We start from the raw sequence: 22771 nt of genomic DNA, 5'->3' as shown, positions 1-22771 counted from the left end.
CAGCACTTGCAGGCGATCGAATGAATTTCTCCAGCCGCTGAGAATAGTAGAACAAAAAGTGCATCGAATGATACTCCAGCGTTTTTGGATTTCGTCCCTGTAGAAAAGTTGATGCAGCGAACGGGATCGAACACACGACCAGAAGGTTAGCAACAGACGCCTGAGCAATCGCGCCAGATATGCGCATAAAAGAACACCAACCGAGTTAGGCATTACAACAATAAGATTGTTGGGCCCGCATCGCAGCAAAAAGTGCCGCTCATAAACTAAGCATCAACTAAGAGCTCGATTACTAAGCTGGTATACCTGGGTTCGATCCCGGCCATAGCGGCAGAGTTTTGATTGACGCGACACGCGTCTAGAAAGCGACCGTGTGCTGTGCAAATTCAGTACACATTCAAAACCCTCAGGTGGTCTAAATTATTCTGGAGCACTCAACTACGCCGTTTATCATAGGCTGAGTTACTTCGGGACTTTAAATGCCCGTAAATCACACACACTCGCATTGCTGCATGATCGAAACTGCACTGCAAGCGTCACAAGCTGGCTAATTGCCCTGGAAATGGCTAAACGACGCCTTGCACGCACAACTAACCGCAAAACAGTGTTTCCTTACTTCACAGTGCAATTTTTACTGCTAGAGATGCAGCCGCTGATTAGGCGAATGCAATCGCGACGATTGCCAACCCGCAACGTTCAATCCAGTCAACGTTCAATCTCAAAGCGCACATAAGACGTGCAGGAATTAGCTGCGGCACAAGCAGACATCATAAATCTGTTCTCACCTTGAACGAAATGAGCAGAACAAACATGGGAGCTTTTCGTAGGCATCCATCGGTCCCGCCGAACTGCTGCTATCCAAGCGTTTCTACGCTCGGCGTCTGCCGGAAACCTGAAAGTGCGCACCTGCGACAGGAGGTTGGTTCCAGGTCGCAAGCTGCAACCTGGCACACAACAGCACGGTCCACGTCGTGATGGGGTCACGGAAGATGTTTTTCCACCCGAAAACATAATGCAACAGGGCGACCGCGCCGTACTTTGGCCGTGCTACAAACACAAAAGAAAAACTCGCCTCGACCCTGCGGCTCGCTCGCTCGCTTCGCGGGGAGACCGGAAGTTTCCTGGGTGTCCATCCGGTTTGCGGCGCTGTGGCTCCCCCTGGCGGCTATGAGCCCGTGAAGAGGCGTATAGTGTCCTCGATCCCTTCGTTGATCTTATTCATTTCATGATCTGAACCAGCTGGTAAAAGAATCTGCCTGCGTTCAGAAATGTACAGGCTTAGTCCTTGACCTTTTTCTCACTAACGATGGAATCCTTCGCGGAAACCAGTGAATTGAAGCAGTCGAAGGAATTTCAGAGCGCCTTGCGCTCTTTCTGTTGTCCTACTCTTTCCTGTGTTCGTCTCGTCGTGTTCACAACGCCATACCAAAAATAACACAAACTTCGTGTTTTTGACATTGGACATAAACTCCATCTGCAACCTGCATGAAAATTAGCGATTAGTTGCAGTGTTCATGGGCTCTAGCGATGCTAATATGATAAACATACTTAAGAGCTCATACGCTGTCTCCGCCTCCTTTGGCTACTCAAGCGAACACACAGCTGACTATTTACGGTGCTTTTTGAAGCACTAGGTTCTAGCATGCATAAAAACTACGTTCCTTTTAAACAATCCAAAAAGCAATAGAACATTATTCTCTCGATGACAAAAGAAACAATGAGATTAAAGAGGGAACTTTTGAAAACTAATAAAACAACACAACCGACATCCCTCCTCACCTACCGCAGTTAAACTATGCAACGTGCAGGAAATGCTGAAAGAGCAAATTAAGAAAGCCGAAAATAATTTCCAAAGCGTGTCACTGAAAATCTTTTTTCTTTTGTTGCTGCTGCTAAATTTTGGCGACATCCTCGCAACGGAAATTGTACCTATTCTTTGCATAAACGAGGTCGCTGTAATGAATGAAGCACAAACTGCTGAAGCACTAAATCATTGTTCTCTTCTGTATTTGCCAAAGGTGGTCGTGTAGTGTCCAGTGTTGGGCGCTTTGGCACTTATTTCTGCCATCTCTGAAATGAACGTTATCGAGGAAAGTGCGTTAATTGTCTTTGCTGCTTAATTTTGTTGCTCAAGAAATTGCAGGGAAACGACACGATGCCAAACGCCTTTCTCGTTCGCTACTCCGAATGGTCTTCAAAATTCAGGTCTAACGTTAATACCCTCTACAATTAGTGTCTAGAAGATCTAATTTCGGCAAGTCAGTTCGTCCCGAAAGGACCATCCCCCGTGCCTCTTTTCGTCCGAAAGGACAAAAAATCACTTGGAGTGTGAGCAGAGATGGCTTTTTATAGCTAATGCACTAACAGTGACACTTTGCGAAATATGTGGCGTTATCTGTGTGAAGACCGGCGAATGAAGCCTCCGTCCCCCAAAAGCACCACCCACCAGTCACTTCCCCACTGAATCGTCGTGGCTGCACTCTAAACACGATTATGCCTATATGGGTGTAAAAAAGGGAGTAAACTCTCCTCTAGTGCACTGCATTTTATAAATGAGAGTGGGTTAGAGGACAGCTTACACCTTTCAGCTTACACCTTTCTGTTCAGATTGTAGGGGGATGCCCATCTACTCACCGACACCCTCGATCCAACCACCCCATCCCATGTCACCCTCCACAAGCACCGCGCTCCGCCCACCAGCAACAAACCTATACCTCCACCTATCACATGGCCTCCAACCGCTAGAAGCCCACGAAGCAGGTGAACGAAAAATCCACGGGGAAATCAAATTCGAAGACGCAGTGGAAAAACCAGCCGCCGTCCAGAGGCACCAGTCGCCTCATTACCCCACCACCACCAACGCATAAAATCATTAATTAGAGCTAATGCATCAAAGTAATCATCAAGAGTAAACAGCTTTCTCGCATGAGGTTTCATGACCGCCCGCCAATTTTTCTTATAAAAATTAAAAGGGCACATAAACTTCGCCTTAACAGTAGACGCGATAGCGCCTCTCCCCTTTTCTTCTCTTTTTTTTTTCTCATTTTTGCTGCATACACACTTTCGGCACAATGAAGCACCGTAAGACCGCCTTTTCGTTCCGCGCAATTTCTGAACCTTATTAGTATATTTATATTTGGTTTTATTCTTTTAGTTACTATAACGTCAGCAGTACACATCCCAAACACATGCTGTGCTAAGTCATACACACCACAATGCGTTCACTAGGCGCCCCTCTAACACGCTTGATCCAGCGACCATTCGTGGCCTATGCGCTACTTGCCCGCCTGGTACGCAGAGGGTGGAGGTTCGAGCCCTAGTGCCGACTGATTTCTTTTAACGAATTACTTCTATATTGTGAAATACCCTCATTAGAGGTACCACCCCGCCAATTTCGGATTCATATTAGAGGTACCACTCCGCCAATTTCGGCTTCATTTGGACCCTCCCCCGATTCGTTGGATTCATTCCAAACTTCTGAGATTTTTTCCCACTAACGACGGATGGCGACGTCGGGTTTTCAGCAGAACGACCTCCTTCCGCTGTCGCGTAATATGTAGTCGTCGTCCTGTCATAATCAGCCACCGAGATTCGAGCCGCCGTCAAGGAGGCACGAATACGTGTCTTAGAACTATCTACATGATTTTCGCCGTCTATACCGTTCTCTGCAAGTGACGGAGCTGCCGCATCGAACTTGTTCAGTAAGTGCGAGTGGTTTGCGTTCTAATCTTTCGTGCGAGCGTTTTTCGATGGCAGACTCTTCGGCCTTAACACTTCAACGGATAGATTTGTGGAGAGTCTCTAACCACATCCACTCCTTGACACGTTGCCTTTTCAGACATTGCAGAGTATCCAATCTCCGATTAGCTCTTCTGAGACATAGTAATGAGGCCCTGCAATCACAACACATGACTGTGTTGAACCTGACCATCATCGGTCCCTCGTCGTTCTTAAGCACGTTAGTGTTTGCCCAAACTACCACATTTATAGTTCAATGCTGCCCAGAGTTTTGAACGAAATCACACCATGGCTGTGAAGGTCACAGCCATGGTCTGACAAAAGAACGGCGCACCACTGCACGTATGCTCATGGCTGATAACACACGCCAAAACAAGGAAGTATTCGGGAACAACCAGTGCACCATGTGAACTGGTCTCACAAACCGCGGACTACTGGCCGGCGCCATTTGCAAACGCTGCTTCGACAGATCAGCAAGAATAAAGCCGCTGTAATCATTAAAGCTTCGGTTTAGGTAATTTAGTCCGTGAAAAATAGAGAAAGCTAGGACTGAATAACCAGAGTTCTAAAAAAAACAGAGAAAACATTTTGTTGAACACCATGGAGCACACGGCGCTGAAGTCGCAGTACACTTCTGTGAACAGTTTATAGATTTCGTATTACTGCTAGTAAAAGCTTATTTTCTTCGATATTTTCTGCACCATTCAATATTTCGGGGGTTCTCGGTTCCCCTGTAATGGTGAGCGCACGATGAGCTGCAGATGACCAGCGCCGCCGCTGCGTACAAGGGTCAGCAGCACGGGTCAAAGCGAAGGATTTCGGGCTAGAGGGAGGCAGCGATATGCTCCGCGTATTCGGCACGCTGCTGTGCAGATATGTAGGTTCGGGCTCGCCGCCTCCTGCCCGCAGCGGCAGCAGCAGCAAAGAAGGCGGCAGTCCGAGTAGCCACGGAGCCGACGCTCGCGCGTGGCCGGTCCGGCGCAGTTCCCTGCCAGGCGCTCTATCAAAGCCCACTGCCGTTACAAAGGAGCGGGCCGTCACTGCCGCGGCGCGCGACCATTTATAAACTTGGCATCTGCCGAGCGGAATCGGGAACACTTCTTCTTCACCCGCCGCTCTGCTCTTCGTGTGAGTCTGGGAGGACGCCTGGGAGATCGTCGGGGCGTCCAACTCAACAAACAATGCTACGCGGTACAGAGCCAAGCTGGGGAAGCAGCGAGGCCCTCCATCCTGCCGGACACTCGCGCGCGGTGGGTCCTCTGCGCACCGCGCACGTGGACCGCTTGTGTTCTGCGGCACATACCTAGGTCTCTTACAGCGATCCCGCGAGTTCGCCTTTGGGTCCGCGCACCCGACTGACTGGCTGGCTGCTGCTGCTGCTGTTACTTCTGCTGCTTTGCACCACTCGCTGCGCTATAGGAACGCGTGCGGAAAATACCTAATGAGGGCCCTCGGCCGCCGGCGGCATCCTGTGCGGTGGGCATGCGCCGCGCCGCGGTCCTGCTGCGTTCACGGCGTTTCGCCGAAACGGATGCATGCCTCTCTTCTGCTGGGTGGCATGCGTGCAAAGAGGCGGACGCGCCGTTTCGCTGGATTGCTTATGCGCGCCGATACTATCGCGCGGGTGTGGTGTGGGGGCCTCATTATGCCACTGTTAGAAAGGAGCACCTGAGTCTCTCCTTCTTTTTAAATTTATTTTAGTCGTAGCTGCAGGGAGGACTTTCTGTGAGGCGAAATGGCGTCGTCGACGCAAACGGGAAAGTCGCTGACCAGTAATGGCGTTTTCCACGGACAACGATGCTAATGGTCAGCTTGCCAGATACACGATGTGAAGACCCTAAACCGCAAGACTGGTTGTGCGTGCGCGCAATGTTGGCTTAGGGTAGTGGAACCTTGCGTTAGGCCTAGCTCAACTGGACCAAACAGCCCATCCGGTTCCACGTGGTAACCTTCAAAATATAGCCGTGAAGGTGTTCAAAATATAGCCGTGAAGGTGTTCAAGATACATAATTATGCAACACTGTTACTCATGCAGCGTTTTAAGCTTAACCGCAACTTTGTTTCACACACTTTGGGGATGTATTATCTGAAAGACGGTTGCAGTTATTAACCAAACGTTTTTTTGGAAAGTTTCACTTCAGTACCAGCTACTAGCGGCGACCTATGTGAAACCAGATTAATAGTGGAGGGCTGGCTATTGGGCGCTCTGCTCAACGTATCATTTTATTTAAGGGCTCGAGACGACACACATAAGAAGAAAGCCAAGTGGCACTGAATGAGGAAACCATAGGGAAATGTTTTTATATATTTATTTATTAGTTTGTTGTATTGATCAGTGGAAAATCACTAGTGTAACCGTGGATGTCGGAACCAGGTATGTTCGTCTCATGATCGTCTTTACGTCACTGCGCAGTTGCATCAAACTGGCGTACGCTCAGACAAACGCGTACATCAAGTTCAGCCCAGCGAACTATCGACTGGCATTACCATCGGGCACGTGACCCTAGCAAGCACGTCATCGCCCGACTTGTCACGCGAAAAACCTATACGCTGACTCAGAAGAATGCATGGGAGATGCACTCTTTGCGTCATCTTGCCGATGAACGAGGAAAGCTCGGTTTTGACGACGGCGGCGTTGTGCGACTAAATGTAAGCTGTCCCGGCCCTCCGCAGATTTCATGAAAGGGGCAGTATTAGGAAGATCACAGATGGAGTAACCGAAGAAGGCACAATCTGGGCTAGCAAGCCTAGCTCTATACCTGGAAGACTGGCGCCCTGCATTTCAAGGTTCTCCCACGTCGGGCACCTATACCCATCAACAACAACAAAAAAAGAGCTGCCATCATCGGCAAGTTCGAGATACATCGCAGCGCGAAGAAGCTGTATGCCATCCCTCAGTTCACAGCAGTTCTGGAGATTCATGCGCTCGGCACACCACTGCTCGCAGAAGTGCCTATAGTGCTCTCAGTCGAAAGAACGGTCATCAGGAAATAGTCGACGCAGCAAAATAGGCTTAAAAATTCTGCCTGATTTGGCGAACTTCCACACGTGCAATCTCATTGAGTCCGTGTTGACGCCTGTCAGCGGAGACGACCTATACAAGTTGCACGATGGCAAATAGCGGATGCTCCAGAATTTTTGTAGCTGTCATTTCAACAAATATGGCAGAAAAGTTCACTCTAACGTGGCTCGAGTGCTTGGCTGCGCACTTAGATACCACGAAATGGTATGACCTTTAACTTGCGAATTTAAGCCCCTTTAACTATTGTTGTTCGTAACGCAGCTTAATCTGATGATGAATTTGGTAACTGCGTTTTGTAAGCGAGAGGCAAAAATACAGGTGCTAACTTATTGTAATCACTGTTTCAAGCGCTACGCGCGATGGCGACGTACTGCTCCTAGAGACTGGTGCATTTAAAATGTTCGATATGATATTGAATGAATGCTTTCGGAACTTACAAAGGAAGGAAGGTCTTGCTTGCATGGACACGGAAGTGCAGCACACGAGGTGAGAGTACGGGATAAAATAATTTCTGTAAGTAAAAGAAATATTTATTTCGCAAATAGTTCTTAGTGCACGTTTCATTTCCACATTGTTTATGAACGTATAATGAGCAACAATATCCAGAATTTTATGTCTCGAACAAAAACTAGCGCCAATAGTAAACAGCCATTTCGTGCAGGAAATTACAAGAAAAAGTCCGAGTTATGTAGCCTGTTGCAAAGTAACCCTGTTTGTACCTCAATTGGAGCTCATACATGTACATGTACCCGGAGCTTGAACATGTACGTTTCTGTACATGAATGATTTTGCTGATGCGAAGAACGAATTTGGAACGCTTTAGTTTGCGAACTGCACGGAAGTGGTAATCAGCCACTCCAGTCTGGAGAATTGGAATTATGAAAACAATCACTCAAGTAACACAGTTAATGACCGTCAAGGGAACATAAGTAACCTAATGCAATTATACGGCAAGCGTTTTCATGCTCGTCGGTCAGACAGAAGCAATGCCGATGTGCTCCCGGAAGCAGTACGCACAGCCCAGCTTTGTCACGTTGCGTATTTAAAATCTCATTGAATCCTCGTGTGTTGCAATCAAATCAGCACCAGAACCACGCATTTAGTTATTGAGTTTTGTGGCAAAATTTTGTCAAGTAGCCGTGTTGAATATGTGTTAAGGAAATTAAGAATATCACGAGCACAGGCTTACGGCTCAAGCGATTGTAGCATAATAATTTAAGAAAAATTGTTTACAGTTCGGCCAAGAAATAAGTCGATTGTTGCAAATAACATCATTTTGAATATCTTCGCTACGCTAATAAAAAAAATGCATAGGCTTACTTACTGACCTGCGAAAAGTGTAGGACACTGTGTTTGTATGGATAGTCATGGCTAAAAATAATTTTGTTCAACTCATAGAGACTAGTGAAAAAGTTCAGGGGAAATTATCGTGCAAAGATGATATTAGAACGATAAGGGGTCTAACACAGCACGAACCAAAGGTAAGCTTCAGTTGAGAAATTATCTTGACACCATAAGCGAAAAACAATGCGGAACTACCTTTATAAGAATGGTCTGTAGGCAGTCTTTAGACTTCTTATAGACTGTATTGCCTGCCTATAGATATTTTGTCTACTTATAGTCTATAGACTGTCTATAGAAAAAAGTCTACTAAAAGTGTATGGCCATAAATCTATAGATTGTCTATAGACTATATATAGTATTTGTACTGCCTATAGACTGTTCTCCAGGGTTCGTCTGTAGAGAGTTTATAGACTTTGTAGACAGAAGTCTATGGGCAGTCTACAGACTGTTTAAAGAAGTTTTTGTAAGGGCTGTGTTCAGTCTTCGTTCAGTAAAATACCGGGGAAGCAGTATTATTGAAAATTTGTGGGCGGAAATTGCATGAAGTTTGCAAATTCAATGGTGGCAAAATATTTTGAAAATTCGTGAAGCCTACTTTAACTCCATGCAATACGAATTAACTGAATATACTTTCGGACGTCAGCACACAAATAAATGCAGCTCACGATTTTATTCCTTCTGTTACAAATGTGTTAATTTTGCTTTTCTACCTCAGTGCCTTTGGTTTCTGTTTGCTTAATTTCAGACTTTTTTTATTATCAATAGATTTCAGCTCTAAATTTGTGTGTGAACGTTTTTACAAGCTCACAGACGAAGTGATATTTCATTAGAGTGGTGTGGGTAGCATTCATTTGTAGTGAGCTGATGTTCCGGTTGTGAACAGAACTGAATGAAGAGCGTTGTTTAATGTGCGTGTTATAAGAACATGTGGCTGCTGCTTGTAAAATTGTCTGTGTGCGATTCCTTCCAAATTATGCGCGTTACTGCCTGCCTTATACAGAATGGCTGCAAGTTTGTGCCGCATACGAGTTCTACAGTGCTGTAATTGCACATGAGAATAAAGATCGTAATGCGGTACATGCGGCGTTGTTGATTCGTAGCTCGCCAACCAGACTGCGCAGGTGGAAAGATGACGAGCATCGAACTCGAAAAGCGGCTGAGAGCTGTTCGTCGTAAGAAAGATGGCTAGCCACATTCAATGGACGGGCTGATGTTTTCTTTATAACCATCAAATGAGTCGAACTTCACACCCTTCTCTACACCGATTATGGCTCCGAAATCTGCAACTGCGCAAAACGGCAGAAAAAGAAAATACGGAGGAGAATACGGAGTGAGGAAAAAAAATCTAAGGAAAAAAAAAGCACCGTGGTGAGCGCGCGCACACATATGTACGCGCCCAAGCAAATGCGCTAAAGAGAGCGCACACACTCGAGCGGGTTCCCGAGACGACGTAAGCCGAGGGCCAAGTTAAACAAGGGGATTAATGGATTCCGGGGATTCGGTTCCTGCGGCTCGGCCACCTTCCGACCGCGGGGTGCCTTTAACCACACAGGAAACTGGCAAGTTTGAGCTTCCTCCCGCCGCCGCCGGACGGCGATGGGTCTCCCCTTCCCCCCCCCCCTCTCTCTCTCTCTCTCTACCTTCCTCTCTCCGGACTTGCTGCGGTGCACTGCGTGTGAGCTTCTCCTGCACCAAGGTACGGAGACGGCGGACGGCTCATAGGAAATACTAAGAAAACAAGAGAGGCGGTAAACCAGCAAGAAAAAGTATACGGCTTGGCGCTCTGGACGGAAATGAGGCAAACGAGCTAAGCGAGATGAGGGTATGAAATAAAAATGCACAAAAATGAGCGGCAGAGCAGCGTTTCCCGGCGCCCTGCCTGCGCTGTGTGGAAATGCGGGAGGCGCCCACGCCATCGCGGTGTGCGAGGGAGCCGTGCGCACGCGCTCTTGTTTGCGTAAGAGCGACGGCAGTGTTTGTTGCGTGTAGCGCGTGATGGGGCTCAGTGAGGCTCTGACGTCACCGGCAGCTGCGCGGTGGCAGACAGTGACGGGTGTGGGTTGCGCTGTCGCCTCGGCATCGTCCGCGTCGCTCGCGGCATGGGGCGCGTGTTTAGTGTGATCCTTGCGCCATCCGCGTTGATCTGTTCCTGGGGTAGTATGTTGCGGTAATTAACGTCATATAATGCGTTCTGGGAACACTGCAGGACTAAAAAAAAGAGAACTGACACCGCAGAGGCCAGAAAAGTTCCTTTTCTTTCAAGGCAGAACTTAGGAAGACTTTTCATCTGTAGGGTATATCTCTTACCCTCTAATCTTGAAGGAAGGCCGCGTTTCGATGGAGGCGAAACGCAAAAGGCGCCCGTGTGCTGTGCGATGTCGGTGCAAGTTAAAGATCCCCAGGTGGTCGAAATTATTCCGGAGACTTCCTCTACGGCACCTCTTTCTTTCTGTCTGTCTTCGTTCATCCCCTCCTTTATCCCTTTTCTTACGGCGCGGTTCAGGTGCTGCACCATTTCCTTTCCTCAAAAACCAATTTTCTAGTCAACGGTAGCCAAAACCAAGGAAAACTTACGGGATTTTGTCTATGTTCTTTTTTGTTTTTAAAATTCATCAATGGCAAATTATCAGGGCAATTATCTTATGCTTCGAAAATAATTAGAAAATAGAAGAAAAAACAGCCGCATACCGCCAGCGGGATCCGAACACAAGACATCCGTAAGTTGCGTACGGTGTTCTACCTAGTAAGCTGATGCTGCGGCTGTCAAACTTTAGGGGTATTTATGATGCGCTAATCTGATCTTGAAAGGGTTCACAAGCGCCAACTTCGTCCATAGCAGGCGACATAGAACGTTCTGCGCTTTCCTTGGTTTCATTGACTTGGCTTCCTTTATATGAATATCATATCTCTCTTAAAATTGTTACGTCCTTAGAGGCGTAAAACGGTGTCCCACATTGTCAGGTGTTCGTAAGCACCTTTATGGTCTCTGAACACCCTCAAGGTATGGGTGAAGTCTCATATGGTGTTAGTCATGGAATAAGAACGTTACACCTTTAAGGGTTTAAAAATTTTCCGACCATACCCCGCATTTCCCTACCCTTGTCTGCTTATGCTTACTTGCAAGCATAATTTGCCAGTAGTGGATTGTTTTTAATTCCTTTTATGTGAAAATTCTCAGCGGCAAAACATGCCGGTATTGATCCTTGCTGTTTTTCGTAGAGATCGAAATTTCTTTATTCGCGGTAGTATCGATTTTTTATCCGGGACGTGTGCTGTCAATTTGGTGACAGCCCGCAAATCCTCGTCGAAGTTTCTTTGACATAGCAATGTCTTATTATTTCATTAAAAGATTTGCTTTTTAGAATACCTGCAGAACGTGTAAGACTGCAAAAGATCATGAAGCGTGTACTGTGCGATGTCAGTGCACGTTAAAGAACCCCAGGTGGTCTAAATTTCCGGAGCCCTTCAGTACGGCGTCTCTCGTAGCCTGAGTCGCTTTGGAACGTTAAACCCCCATAAGCTATAAACTAAACTACAAAGGTCATGAAGCGTGGAGCTTTTGGTCCAGTCTGGAAAATTAACCAGCTGCCAAGGGGCAGCCATTCTTTTTACAGTGCATGGCCGTTAAACAACGCTGCGAGAGCAAAAGCAGGTCGTGTGACGACGTTGTCTGAGGTTTGCCACCGCGTTCCGGTCTCCACGTCAGTGTTCCAGCTTAATCTAAACATTTATTGTAGCGATAGCTACACTACGCTACCTCTTCGACCCTTCAGCGTGGTATCACTTGAGCTCCGTGGCGGCGCTGTTGGTCACGTGGTTGGTCACGTAGTGCGGAGCAGCTGGTGCTGCTGGGCGCGGCGCGCAACAGCAACAACAGCTGTCCGCATGCGCCGGGTCAAGTGGGACGAAAACGAAGAAGGAACACCCAGCGAAACGGAGCGGCGAAAGACTGACTTTGCAATTCGAGTGAGCGAGTTCCACTCGGCCAGCTGTAGCTATCGCGTCACTCCAGGTTTAACCAGAGCTAAACCACAGCCATTTTTACCCTCCGGTGTACGGGGCAAAAACTATACGAATGAGAGCGCTTAAAAGTAAATAGTTCTGCTTTAATGCGTTGTGCTGCGCCCCCTACTCCTATCGGCTGCCGCGGTGGCTCAGTGGTTATGGCGCTCGGCTGCTGGCGCGAAAGACGCGGGTTCGATCCCGGCCGCGACGGTCGAATTTCGATAGAGGCGAAATTCTAGAGAACCGTGTGCTGTGCGATGTCAGTGCACGTAAAAGAACCCCAGGTGGTCGAAATTTCCGGAGCCCTTCACTACGGCGTCCCTCATAGCCTGAGTTGCTTTGGGACGTTAAAGTCTTATAAACCAAACCAAACCCTACCCCTATCAATGGACGTCGTAGTGAGTTTCTGAAAACACAGCTGCTTTTGTCCTCTGCATCGAGCTTGGCCTGCAATCTATGTAGCCGGACTGGGCGTCTCTAACATTAAGCTTAAATACAGCGACGCACTGCAATGAACGAAGCAAACAGTAGGCGGAAGTAAAGTGACGCCAGCCATGGGATTTAAGCCTACACCCATGGCCTAGTTGTACTTTCTGTAAAAGGTGTCTTGATTCACTGCGCTTTCCTGCTGTAGTGATTGACACGGTCTTGGTGGAGGAAAACACGTATTTATAAGCATCAAAATTAAGCAAAACGTATAAGTTCATAATCAGAAATGGCGTCCGGACAGAATTTATACTCGGGTCGTTTCATAGGGCTAGTACTGCGCGCCGTATGTATGCAGATATAGCGTGAGTAAATTTCATAGATTCTGCATGCTTTGCCAAGCTGCCCCTCAGGTGGAGCGAAGTTCTGGTCGCCAAGCACGACCACAATACAGCCTCTCCTAAGGGCTTGGAGCTAATAACATCTCCATGTATTAAAAGCCGTTTCGCCACTTGGCTTAACCTCAAAAGACGTCGTTATTGGCGCGCCAGCTCTGGCGCTGCCGTGATCGTGGCAACGTTTACTCGATGCCTCCCGGCGGCATCGATCAAGTCGTTCGTTGCTCGGTTCGTCTGTTTGCTTCCGCGAGGGCTCAAACTTTATTACTTGAAATCTGCACAGGGCTGCCTCGTTCCGCAATGAGTCTTTTCGCTAGCCAAACTTCGACTCACTCCGTATACGTTAACGGTTGTCGTCGCTCATGAAATGGCGAAAAATCGCTCTGAGTGTACCCACTGGTTCGGCTTCACTGTGTTCATCTTTCTTTATCTTTCCAGTATCAGAGACATCAAACAGCGTGTGCACATCATTTCTCGTTGACAGTTTAAAAAGACTCTTCTTTATTCATTTTTTTTTTCGCGCAAAGAAGGAAGACAATTGTGATCTGGCGACAAGGTCTAACGAGTTCACTGCTATGCTTCTGATCTATTGATCTATAGTCTAGTGAACGTTGTAGTTGCGTGTAAGCCTCTAGTTATGCATGTATCTCGCATGAGCGTGCTTACCAGCGCACAGGAAGTCTGATCAAAGCAAGCGAGATGGAAAGCGTAGACGAGAATAGTGTATATATATATATATATATATATATATATATATATATATATATATATATATATATATATATATATATATATATATATATATATATATATATATATATATATGTGTGTGTGTGTGTGTGTGTGTGTGTGTGTGTGTGTGTGTGTGTGTGTGTGTGTGTGTGTGTGTGTGTGTGTGTGTGTGGCTTGACGACAGCATGGAGTTGCACAGCGCAGGGCGCACACTCTATGTTTAGCACAAATTGCGAATTAGAAGTCTTTCCCTTTCCAGCTCGTACGTATAGCTTCAGAAACGGATGTCTCCATGGCGGCAGCACGGCAGGACCCGGCTGCAGCTGCGATGCCGAAGTTAGAGCGCCAGCAGAGTTGCTCCAGGCAATCAAACAACATGCAAACCCGGCACGCAACGCATTGGCCCGACTCTCGCGCACAGAGACCTGGAAGCACTCACCAACGGTGCCGCTGCTACGCGGGAAAGCTGGCACGTAAGCACAGCGGGCACTGTGGGAGTGCCCACGTGACGACAGCCACGATCGGCAAAGAAAAGAAAAAGGATGAAAGATAACTTTTTTTTTATCTTCACGCAGAACACGGGTCACTCTTTTTGGGATCGACCACTGCTCCGTGCACCGGCCGGCCATTCCGAGTCTTTTTTCAGCGCCCGTCCTCCTGTTTTCTTTTTCGCTTGCTTCCCCCCCCCCCCCCCCCCCCTCCCTCCCGCTGTGCTTCCTTCCTCTGTATGCAGTTTCTTTTCCCTGAGGCTTCGACGGCGAACTACTGCCCAGCATCGAAGGTTGTCGGGGGTAGGAGGGGGGTGGAAGCGGGGGTGCCGGAAATCCCGCGTTATTTGCGCGCCGTCCAATCAATAGGGGGCTCAAAGACAGCGTCGCGGCTACCATTGGCTCGCCCGGTGGCGCGCTCGGAACGGGGGGTGGACCGCCGCGCCGCCGCCGATAGTTTGTCCGCCTTGCTTGCGCCTTGGCCGTGGGCCTGCTTGGCTCCAGCGAGCCTGCAGGCCAGCACGCAGGCGTCCTCGGAGCGCCTGCCGCCTAGACACGCTCGCTGCCCGTATATACCATGCATGGCACACGTGTTGTAGCAGCAGAGCGCATATACATTCGCCAGCGCCGTCGCCGCCGCATGCAATGCGCGCCGGACGGAAGTCTATTCACGTTTTCATGTCCGCCCACCGCTGCTGTCGCCGCCACCGGCTCCCGTGTTTGCTTGATTTTGTTTTTGTTTACGTTGCTTCTCTCGGGGCAACGCAGGCTGCCTGTCGCCTGTGCCTCGTGGCGTGTGTTCTGTCGTAAGCCTCTTTCCTTCCTTTTGATTTTTTTTTCTTTTTACGCGCGTACTCGCTTCGAAGCCGTCGCGGCTTGCATACCAATCCAACGGCGTCGCGTGAGGCGCCCCTGGTTGAGTCGAACGCAAAAAAGCCCCAGGACCGTTCGTTCTGGTAAAGTCGCTTTCTTATTTGCTTCTTTCTTTGCGTTTTTTTTCCTCATCTTAATTTCCTGCGCCTCCTTATTCGTCTTTCGTCGCCGTGTTGTCGCGCGGTGCGAACGTGTAAAACGCGATCGAGCGACTTTGCGCGTGATCAGCCCGCGACACCTCGTTTCTCGGCCACGCCATAACTGCTAACGACATATTTTTGTTTGTTTGTTCCCCTCGCATGCGTGAGGGAGAAGGGAAGAAATAAAGTTCTGCCGTGACGTGTCGTGTGGGGCTCGGCGTACGTCCTTTTAGCAGGAGTGAAAACTGGCAAACGTCTTGTTTGCGTTCGTTTTATTTGCTGCGAAAAACGCGTGTTCGCAGTGTCAACTTTAATCGCGCTGCCCCCTCCGCGCACGCCACGCGCAAAAAACAGGGCGTGATGGCAAAATTTGCCCTCAACTGTTTGCCTGCCTCGATATTTATTTTTCCTTGAAATCGGCACAAGAATAAAGATGGAATTGGCGTTTGCAGAGAAACTTCATCTCCTACGGAAATTACGACTTTCTTTTCTCCTTTTTTTTTCTTTCTTGTTATATCTCTTTTCCTGAAACGATCGTATACTATTAACTTTTTCTTTGTTTTAGCAGCTTAGTGGCAATCAGCATGCTAATATATCACTATAAACAGAAAGGAGTAAAAATGGAGTAAGTTGTTCTCTAGCTCACTACTATACAATGCTCCCATATAGGCGTGTTCGCGTTTAGAGTGATAAGGGCGAAGTGGCAGGACTCAAGGCTCCCCTAGTTTTGTGATGAGATGAGGAGAGATGAAGAATACGTAAGATGTTAGAAATGAACGTCGAAAGGAAGAGGCTCACTGTCAAGAAAGAGGATAAGCTCGAGGAAGATGATAACCGTGGATTAGCGCAGCCATGCTGCTTGCAGCGTCTGTTTTCTAGTTGCTACAGTTGCACGGTCAAGACGGTGGCACAGTGCGCGAGCCTGAACAAGCACCTCGGTCCGTGCCATGCTTCACACTTGGCGCTTGTACTGTGGTTATCAAAAATGCGTTGCGCTTCGGCCGAACAAAAGTAGCGATTTCTTTGTTTATCTTCATATTTCTGCCCCGGTACATCGCTTACTCTGTTTATATGTCGTCGAAAAAGATGCGATCTTCGGCTCAGTCTCCGCCACTATGCACTTCGGTCCTGCGGCAAAGCTATTACAATGCTGTCCTACTTGTTGGGTGTAGTATTTCCGTTAATATTTATGTTAGATGTGTGCTAAGAAGGTGCCGGTGTCCTACTTCTAACTCGTACGATCCTTCTCTGGTTGTATAATCATGCCGCCACATAAAAATAAATTAACACAAGTGTAGGGCCGAAACGACAGGAACACAAATCCGAAACTAATGTGAAGCCTGCCCAGTCCTTGTGCGCATCTGTCCTCCGCGCAGAAGGGATTTGCACAGAACACAATGCACACAGAAATCGTGAAAAGTGCCGAAGACATAAGCCGAACTCTGCTACATTGCAAGGCGCAACACATGCGACCCCGATCACGCACAAGGCACGTGTATTGAGAAAACATGGGTATGGAAGTGAAGGGCTCGTTACGGCGCACTCGTGAATGAAGCCAACACTCATTTAAACCAAGGAAATACACGTGTAGTTATATAAAACAGAAGTCTATAGGGAACCTGCGCTGCCCAGGTGGCACTCAAGTTGCTCCATTCTGCGAGTAAAAACTGCTACTGTCAGCGTCAGCCACTTGGGCCGCTGCAAACGCGAGACCGCATTCTGCACGATTAGATACCCGCGTTTGGCTGATAGCATTCATTGCCTAGCTTCTCTCAGCGTAGCCCAGATAGCTGACGCACGGCACGTGTGGCTTCGACAGAGCGCGGAGGCTCACGCCAATCAGCGCATGAATGTGGCCCGGAGAAGCATTAAGAGTGCACCAAAAACTGCTTGCTGTTCTCACTAGTCAGTGTGTTATGGCGCTGCAATCGACACTGCGAACTTCAGCGCATGTTTCCTATAAAACATAGGACAAGATGCGCAACTAACCAGGTTACACTTAGTTCATGGGATCGAGTATACACCTTACTTTCGCGATTCTAAGCACCCATCCCCCGTTTTGTCTTAAAAAGATCTGGAATAAGTTTGTACTTGAATCTAAGCGCTCCTCCGCCCCTTATTTTTGCCCTCCCATGGGCATCTGTAACGTGCAGATTATGGTGAGGTGCGTCCCCATGCACGGGCTCCTGAGCGTGCGCAAGGGGATGCTGTTGATCAGTGCGCCACCACGGACCCGAGCGCCCACGCTTAGCCGTGCGTGACTGAAGCGTGTCCGGAGAAAGGGGGATCTTGGTGGTTCAGGCGATGCCGAATGTTTGGACCTGTAAGGGCCCTCGGAGGGGGCAACACCGCTTCGGCCTCATTCCCGTAGACGGCAGCTCCAGCCTGACCTGACAAGGGGAAATCGGCAGTCGCCTTTTCCTACCCTCCCCTTTTTCCTCAATATCTTGCCTTCTTTCTCAATACTTTGCTGTCCTCTCCTCCCTTATTGGTCTTTCTATATTTCCTGGCGGCTAGGGTTAATCTGGTGTGTTGTATCTCTGAACATACTCCGTTTCGAAGTGCTTTCACGCAAACACTGGGGTTATGGTAGGGCATTTCTTTTACAAAATTATCGCTTTGTTGTGCGCTGCTGCTTCGACTACTGTTGCACGTTCAGCCAGGTCGTCATTCTTCAAACGACCGAACCCAGTACAAAATTTAGGATTGCGTCTTTCAACTGGTGCATACAGGATGTCGCCCCTAAACTGTCTGTACTATGTAGAAACCAATGAACCCCCACTTGCAGCCAGAAGAACCATGCCCGCATGCTCATACATTCTAAAAATCCATTCACTACCGAAACATACCTGTTAGTTTCAAGGTGCCCATCTAGAACACTGTTTAACAACAAACTTCAAGCTCTTGCGCCAGTGCTCTTGCGATTTGAAAAGATGTTGCAGAATCTTAGCGTACTGGACACTTACCTGGCATTGCGCAAAGTCGAGGTCCTCTACCTTCATGGTACAATTTTCCTACGATCTGTGATTTCACTCTTGCACAGTTCCGTAAAAAACAAACTCCGCAATAACATCTCGTAGAAGAATTTCTTGCACTCGAAGAAACATACAGTGGTTTAATTTACGGACTTTTATACTGATGGTTCAAAAACCGATGTTTAAATTAGAAGAGCATGTGTTAAGAGGGAATTGGAATATAACAGTAATACTTCCATAGTGTCATCCATCTTCACTGCCGAATGTTACGCCATCTATGTGAAAAAAAAAGTAGTAAGTGAGAACCTCGCCAACAGTATCATTTACACAAACTCCCCAAGCATGCGTACAGATCTTCACTTTAGAAATGCAATCACTCCACTACTTGTTGACATGGCACACAGGATAGTAACAAATAATAGGTTGGGTCAATCTAAAAAGAATGAAACATAATAAGCCCCTACACAGCATAGTAACAGCCAGAGCTCAAAGACAAGATATAAATCTGTGCTGGGTTCCGAATCATGTTCGAATAAAAGGCAACGAGAGAGTAGATTTGTGCGCTGCTCAAGCTTGTGGCAAGCAAACAAAAATGCAGATATGTCCTTCAAAGATTGCATAAACTTAGTACAACGGAAATTAAGGAAAAAATGGCAGTCGGCTTGGAACAACGAAGCAAATAACAAACTACACTTTGTAAAGCCAGTTTTAGGTGAAAGGGAGTCTTGCACACACCAGGAATTTCAAGTAAGCGATTCTTTGACGGCTTCGTATAGGCCACACTCACACCTTACTCATAAGTTCATGCAAACAAAACAAGACAAGCCGTATGTGAATCATTCGGAGAGTGAGCTAACGGTAAACAGTGTTAAATTTCACACATTCAAAACATGAGCTACAAATTTCAGGGCGTTTTATATGGCACACCGCCTACCATGTCTCTGGCACTAGAGATCACTGAACTTCATTCATCTGCCCCAGCAGGTCTTCGCATAGTATTTCAGTGGATCCCTGGACACTGCGGGCTCGATGGAAATGAGAGGGCCGATGCTGTAGCAAAGAGCGCCCTCAGCAATCGCCTCCGTATACAGTTGTGCCTTTCTCAAGACCGGACACCACTCGTCTTCTTTCGAACATTACGAAGAGTCCGACGGCGAGATACTGGGCCCAGCCAGCCCCTCTGTATTGCTTGGCAATAAATGTTTTCACCACCACCAGATGCTCGGCAGGTCCGCCTTAAAAGACTAGATCCTCCGGGAATCAGATATTTGGTTCTGCATGGGATTCCGCCGACTCACGCATGCTTGATGCATAGACTTCGTTTAGACGTCGCTTTCACACAGTGTGGCCGTTTTCACGTTTTCTTAGCGACACGGACTTTGACTCGTGGTTGTGATGACATCAAATGTGCGTGTATATGTTCTCATCTCTGTTCTCAGCGCATCGTTACCCATCACGACCCTCTTTCTTCTCCTCTTCCCGTTAACCATTGCAGACTAGCAGATCTGCCTCTTTCCGGCCGACCTCTTTGCCCTTTTAACCATTAAACGTATCTCTTAAGACACTGAGGAAAAAATCTTGCTGTTTTACAATCAACACATACCATTACATCCAACATTGCTCTTAGACGGAAGTAGTTTTGTTGATTTGTCCCGTATTTTTAGGTTTCAGAGGAACAAATGTTTTAAACAAAGTACAGATTGGAAAAAGGTTTTGTCAAATGAATAAACAAACAGACTTAACCTCACGTTTGGCGCATGATAGCTTCAGTTGCTTATGTGCCATAAAACTCAACGCAACACATTTTGTTTGCAATGTTATTTCGCAAATATAAATTTAGTTCTCGCACCGGCCGTCTCGCCGAGATATCACTGCGGAAATGGTGGGCGAGGAGGGGGGTGCTTATTATAAATTTTTCGAACCCCTTCTCACTTTGGACATCCTTATTGTGAAGACCAGGGGGGGGGGGGGGGGGGGGTGCTTAGAATCCTGTAAATGAGGTATGTACCGCCCAGAGGTGCATGCAAATACTGCAAGATTTTGCATGTGTTTCGTTGCAAGGACACTCGTTCTTCAAAAATATTAGACACGTCTGAGAAATCGAGCAGCGCGCGTTTTGCATGTTTTGTCAAGCGCTTGTTGAACCAACCATCTTTTTTTTTTTTCTGCCGAAGGGTTCAGGGCGGCGTCAAGCTTTTGTTTATGTGTGACATGTTTGCGGCAAACACTGTGGAAGCATGTACTGTAAGGCTTTTTCACGCTCTGCACAAGGACATGCCGCACTGTCGACTTGGCCTATTTAGTCTGGAAGTTCACGTTTCAATGCCTTCCGAGGCGCGCTCTATGTGTTACCGATTCACCAGAATGGCTGACATCAATAGAAATGTCAAGTCGTATAGGTAGGTTCATGTGAAGCAATGCTGATCTGCCGCTAGAATTTCCGAAACAGTCGCGTTGGCCAGTCGCGGCGGACACTTTCCGCATCGCCATGTTTTAGAGGAATCAGGCATATCTGATTTTCCTGGCGTACTGCCCGCGTCATGGTACCAGCTGCTCTATTTACAGCGATGTCTCCCATGAAAATAAAAACCATAAAATAAAATGAAAGCCTACTAAAACTCATTAAAATAAAAACTTGTGATGGGACTCCTTTGCTTATGTGAATGTCTGTTGTACCAAGTGTATCGAAGAATGACTGCTTTTCTTCTCACAGAACCAGCATCCAGGCTTGAGAATCACTCCGACTCACCGACCTCAAAGGGACCAGAAATGTGCCTACTCTAAAGGTCGCCGCTATTGCGTTGTTGACATGTCACCTGCGATAACTTGAATGTCATCCGTATGCTATAAATCGTATGCGAAGAACCGCAGCTGCTGCGGCATCTGTTGCAAGTCGTTTCAACTAACAGCTAGGGCTTAGGACAACGCTTCCTTCACGCCCATTTGTGGCCGCAGCGGTGGCCTAGTGGTTTGAGCATCCACCTGCATGCGGGGGGTGCTGGGTTCGATCCCCAGTGCCGCCGAGTACCCACCGGTAATACAATGGGTACAAGTTCTTCCTTGGTCTGGTGCTCGGCTTCATTAGGGTGAAATGCTTGGCAAACGGGTCTTTGACCCCACCTTGTGCAATGAAAACTACCTTGTGCCATAGCGCTCTTTGTCCAAAGCTGCCCTTGCGCCATAAAAATTCATCATCATCATCTTCTTCTTCTTCTTCACGCCCATCTGGCCCTTGGCACAGAATGAAAAAGGTGGAATGGGCGAAATTACAGTCGGATACAACTCAAGAACGAAGCGGCTTTTCCCCGTCAAAGGGGAACCCCCCTTCCAGCCAAGGGCGTCGGCCGATTCTCATCACCCTGCTGGCCTGACAATGCAGGGAGTGGCAGATGAAAAAAGATAGAACCCCCCCCCCCCTCCCTCCCTGCATTGTCTCGTTAGCAGGTTCATAAGAGTCGGCCGACGCTATTGGCTGGAAGGCGGTCCAGGGGAAATGCCGCTTCGTTCTTGAGTTGTATCCTACTATAGTAAAAAATCAAGCGTTAATTACAATAGTAATTTGCCACCCTTCTTGTCGCGGCGATGAACCGAGTCTGTGCGCATGCGTATTACGAAACAGGCTGCAGCACGAAAAGGTGGGAACTTAATTGCAGGGTCAGGCGTCCGCAGTGCTCAATACATATGACACCAGCTCTCCACTCGTGGACGGAGAACGGGGTTTTCTCATAGATTCTCTTCGGTTTCGTAAATTGTTATCGCGGCCTTCACTTACGTTTCTTTGAATTGTAATTTTTTTTCTTTCGTTCGTTCAATGGAGTATCTTTGTGTTGCATATCGCATGATTGCTAGGTGTCCCCTTTCAATAAAGACCTCCATATGCTTCCCCTGGTTTTCATAACTGCTTGCACATTTGGTTTATTCACAGTTTACTTTAAGGAATGGGTTTCCATTTTGGTTGTGATGGAGTTGACCGTAGACTCTCTCTGCTCTTACTGTATTTGACTAACCGTAGTGAAGGACCCATCACAAGTCACTCTGTCTCTGTTGGCAGCGGACGATACGAAGGCTTAAATTTTAGGAGTCCTGTTGTCTACCCAAATTATCCATATTGCAAACTTATAGTTCATCACGGTATCATTATTTTGCTGAAGCAAACATACCGCCTTGTAAAACGTGGTCCCTTCATGCAGTTCGGAAAATCCATGTCTCTGCAGAGCACTTGGGCAGGACGAACCGTACACTCTCAGACGTTAAATTGAAGGGTATGCAGAGGCGTAAAAAGTTGACGTCGCACGCCAGACCGATAAAGTGGAACAAAAAACAAAAGAATATACTTGCAAAGCATCAGAGAGGGCGAGCAGAGACACTGATCTAGCTAAGGGGCTCGTCTAAACAAGCGTATCTATAAAAGCCCCCTTCGCGAACCCGCCAACGGTCGTTTCGCGTGGTCGGACCGGGTGCACCGACACGTCTGTAGTGGCCCCGCGGTGTTTCATTCCTAATCGCGAGCGTTTTTCTCCGAGAACGCGGGCAGCCCGATGGCCGCACTGTGTGGACACACGCGGGTATACACGCCCGCTGAAGTCGCAGTGCGCGCCGCGTGACGGATGGAAAAGTAATTGCGTAATCG

This window comes from Amblyomma americanum, chromosome 6, assembly GCF_052857255.1.
Source record: "Amblyomma americanum isolate KBUSLIRL-KWMA chromosome 6, ASM5285725v1, whole genome shotgun sequence".
Lineage (NCBI taxonomy): Eukaryota > Metazoa > Arthropoda > Arachnida > Ixodida > Ixodidae > Amblyomma > Amblyomma americanum.
Note: the sequence above shows the minus strand (reverse complement) of the source record.